This window comes from Pinus tabuliformis, chromosome J (assembly GCF_031772625.1).
Source record: "Pinus tabuliformis cultivar Carrire ecotype Pingquan chromosome J, CPIR1, whole genome shotgun sequence".
Taxonomy (NCBI): Eukaryota; Viridiplantae; Streptophyta; class Pinopsida; order Pinales; family Pinaceae; genus Pinus; species Pinus tabuliformis.
This window is the reverse complement of record NC_142295.1, coordinates 162,592,152-162,596,711: the sequence shown is the minus strand read 5'-3', so window position 1 is coordinate 162,596,711 and position 4,560 is coordinate 162,592,152. Positions and strand designations below refer to the sequence as shown.

General features: G+C 34.8%; 1 long non-coding RNA gene across 1 annotated transcript; it reads left to right on the top strand.

The window, feature by feature from the left end:
- The first annotated feature begins 1,338 nt into the window (after nucleotides 1–1,338).
- Nucleotides 1,339–1,846, top strand: LOC149226181 (uncharacterized). Its single transcript, XR_016247008.1, has 2 exons — nucleotides 1,339–1,545; nucleotides 1,692–1,846. It is a non-coding gene; the product is annotated as an uncharacterized LOC149226181 (long non-coding RNA).
- The last annotated feature ends 2,714 nt before the right edge of the window (nucleotides 1,847–4,560 follow it).

Sequence of the window (4,560 nt, the reverse complement as noted above, 5' to 3'; positions counted from 1 at the left end):
AGTTTCAATTTATGATTAAAATTTTCTTTATAACCAAATGAAAATAATGAAAACGTTTCATCTATTAGGGAAAAAAATATGGCACGTTGGATAAAGGTGATAAAATTTTAGGTTCCCATGTAAAGCGAAACCAAATCCCTAGGTCATAAAATTTTAAGTTCCCATGTAAAGCGAAACCAAATCCCTGGAACCAAAAATTTAAATCAGGATGATGACACCTTAATCCTCCGTTGACTACGTCAGTGTCTAGATATCAGCAAGCCAAGCCGAAATGGAAGAACTGGGAGGGTGCAACGGTCAGTGAATATGACATCAGCTACAACCCTAAATTTTTGTAACTCTACACCAAATTGGGTCGAATCGCTATAGTAATTTCATCAGCAATGGAAATTGGAGATGCCTTCGACTGGCAGGCAGAAAAAACATTGAAAAGCAGTTTTGGAGGAGACGCCATCGACTAGCTGGCAGAAAAAAGGTTGAAAAGCAGTTTTGGAGGTTTTCTGGAGATGCCAGAGACTAACAGCTACAAAAAGGTTGAAAAGCCATTAACTGTTTTAAGTTTTTTAGTTTTTGAGGTTTTCTGATATATTTTTCCTCAAAGTTTCATATTATATAAATTATGTAAATTAAAATTTAAAATTTACAAAGATTTTTTAATATCTCGTAGTTATATTTATCATGTACCTAACTGCACATAAGAGCTGAAACTAGAAAGAGAAATTGCATTGACCGTTGTTAGAAATAGTAATTACGTCATATACATGCAATGTATGGAGTAAATAATTGAGTTGAGTTAACTTAAGATATCTAAGCACTAAAACACTGGCAGTGCTATGATTTCACCCATAGTCGGGGGAGAGCTAGAAAATTTTGAGTTTTTGTAAGAAATAACACTAATGATATTTAAACATTGCATTAACACTGAAACACCCTAATACATGTGTGATTGTGACTTTGGTTGATCCTTTCGATAATACTATGGTTAACATTAGCACAAGATTTATCAACCGAGCTCTAACTATTGTAATTGCCTCTGGTTAAGGTGGTTCATTGGAGGTCAAATGATTGTATCCAACTGTCGGTACCTCGTGCCATCTATCCTGCTTCACGATTCTTCCAAGTCCTTAGTAGTTAACACTTGTCATTATGCAAACTATAGATTTCACGGTTTTCCATCCGACGGTGTGGAGGAATTTCTGTTGGGTTAGGGTAACTACCACCTTTTTTCTAGCCTCCTGCCCGTCATTCGCCTCTGCCATCCTTGGGTCTCAGAGACGCCTATCTCTGCAATATTTATTTCATTCGAGCTTCTTGCAGACCTAAAATCATTGTAATCATTGTTTCTCCTTCCCCGGCCAAAAGAAGGTTTCTTCCTTGTTGTTTACGTCTAGGCAGTGGCTCGACTCTTCTCTTATACGGGGTTTAAGATGATGCAGGTTCTCGTTTTGCGTTTGTTTCGTTTCTAAGTTTTGAATTTGTTAGATCTCACAACCTTGATTGTCTTAGTTGCAGGTATGGCCACCGTGGCTTTCCCCATCTCTCAAGGTAACGACCGGATTGTAGATGAGTATATTTTCTTCCTCTTTGAGCATATTTCCGACACTGAAAGTTATAGCTTTCTTTTAAGAAAATCTCCCTCAATGACTCAGTTTTTTTCTTGTGCATGGTTAATGACAAGGGTTTGGCTTCAGACTCCAGGATAACCAAGTTCCCTTCCACCTCCTTGGCTCTCGTCATTGCATGGGCACTGAAGCAACCAGACTCCAGGTGCTTTGAAACTCTTTCCCAGTTGGGGTTATGAGGGAATTCGTTCTCTGAAAGATTATTTTTGAAGAGGCTTTTTAGATATCAGTTGTCGTTTCTGTGCTGTTGAGCCATTACCGATAAACCCCACTACTAATTCACTAGAATTCAGGGTATTACTATTATTGTTTATTATGTCAGTTTGTATAATCTAGACGTAAAAAGGGAACACCAATTAGTTGAAACAAATTACTCGTTTTTCCAGTTCTGGGGTTTCCAAGCTTTATTATTTGAAATTAAGTCTACAATTTCTGTTTCGACGGTTGCTATTTTAATTTATGTTCTATTGCACTTACGAAAGGCCTCTACGACTTGTAGAGTGGATGTGAAAACTTGTAGAGTGGATGTTCTTTCACAGTAAAATTTTGTTTCTATATATATATGCAAATTCTTGAGCTTATCTTGCTTTTGTTTCTTTTTCGTTCATTTCTAGAATGGAAGTATAGACCCAATAAAGACCCATTTTATCGCTGAAGTCCATGCTCCTGTGAGGAACAAATATGGGTCGATGTTATTTATTTTCAAGATTTACTAGTTATTATTAACTGTTTAAACAATTTCTTATGTGTTAAAAAATAAGTCCACAAGTTAATTCTGTTTGCAAATAATTTTTGTTGTCATAATATTCATAAATTTACAGTTTCTGGGGAAATACTTGGTTTTCCCAATGACACACAGAAATTTATGGGCTCTAACAACCTTCCTAGATTTTCATAGTCCTTATTCAATTCATTGTGATTCTTGTCCATTAAACTCAATTACAAGTCTCTTTTGTCTCCTAAAGATTATATCTTAAAAATATGCTTCTACGTCAAGTCTTGCTTCACAAAAATCACAATTCATAAAGAAGTACAGTCTCACTTAGGGGAAAGTTTATCAATCCATGATGCCATGCTTCCCGCGGGCTTGCTTCCAATGCCAGGAAAACATTTGTTGTGAGCCTTTTATTGTTGGAACTTTTCATATCGCTGCTACGCCTCTTGAGCTGATCGAAGCCTCCGATAAGCCGCTCTACTCCACTTTGAATTTCTCATGATATATGATCCCAACAGATAATCCTAAATTCTCCCAAAACAATCTAATTTTTTTTAAACCAATTCAGATCAAACTGGTATCTGATGATGGCCAGATGGCCAGGATGTCTGTTAAAATTTGGCTTGGTGATGGCCAGATGGCCAGGATGCCTGTTAAAATTTGGTGATTGACATCAGATACAATTTCAACCCCAATCTCTGACTGTGACAGATTATGGCTAAGATGTGAAAATTCATAACTGACTAATACCGTTCATAACTGATTAATACCGATATCTGATTAACTGATTAGTACTGGTCTTGAATCTTATTGCAGTGAATATTTCAATTGTCTGACGCATAGATCAATGAGTCACGACAATACAGGTGGCATGGGAAGGGATTCTTTTCAATGGGGAATGCCTTACGGCGTAATTAACAAAACCTGCCGTTCATCTTTATGTTTCATAACTCCTTTTGCTTTTGGGTCAAGCTATGGTAACAAATGGGACAACAAGTGTTAAAAACGTTTATGTTTCTAGTTTTGTTAGTTAAAGTAGTGAGGGAAAATTTTAAGGATGAAAATTTATTTTAAAGTTTAGAAACCTTGGTGAATCTAATTAGTCCATAATATGCAATCTGTAAAATGTTTGGCAATCTTTTTGTAAAAATATTCAAATTCCTAATAATTTTATGTAGTCTCTATATAAAATTGCAAATTCCTAATAATTTTATGTAGTCTCTATATAAAATTTTGGCAATTTTTAAGGTAAAACAATTTTATACTATAAAATTTGAGCGAATATTTTTTAGAAAAAATGGAAATTAGCGAATCTTTTTATGGAAAAAGCATGGAAAATTAGCCAACTTGTGAATTTAGCCCCTAAAATTTTCCATTAAATAGTGTTATAGAATCATGCCCAAACAATTGATCACCAATATATAAGAGATTTCAATTATCCAATGTCCGATATCCAAGACAGAAAAAAATAAGTTGACGGGGAAAGTTTCCATCCCTATTGTTGTCTCTCCCAGAGACAGCCTTGGATTTCTTACAAGACCAGTGTTTGGGCACATCTAAATTCTATGTATCTCATACGATCCTCAAGAAACTAAAGACATCATATGCATTTTTTACACATAGTAATTACAAATATACAAATATACAAATAACATGGGTTGGTTCCTTCATCCAAGGATATAAGCAATGTATTTCTGATATCCTTTCACATATCCAACTCACAAGAATAAGGAAAAAACAAGTGGCATCAAGGAATTACAGTTTAATCATATTTTGCAGAATAATGAAAGAATAGAAAGAGAATAATAACTCATCACATAGAGTTTGAAACATCAAGAGTTCTATACTTATCTGAGCTAAAGATAGACATGTGGATAAGAATAGTGAATGCTATGATTTCAGGAAGCACACATTTAAAGATATAATCTCAAACTTGCATACATGCATATGTATTAAATAGTTAACACTAATGAATCTGTAAGAATATAAGAGATATTTTTGGTAGCAACAATTGCTTGAAATCAGAGAGGAAGTGCGAACATAATGGAAGTTTAACAGAGAAAAAACATATTGTAATACTCGAACATGGGAATCACCACTGTTTCATTCATATTAAGAAAGATGGAGATCTGGAATCCATATTACTTCAGAAGCACATACAATTTTTTCCTAGAATTCATAACCTTTTTCAATGTTTCTTCCTCCCTTTTACAATGAGAGGGA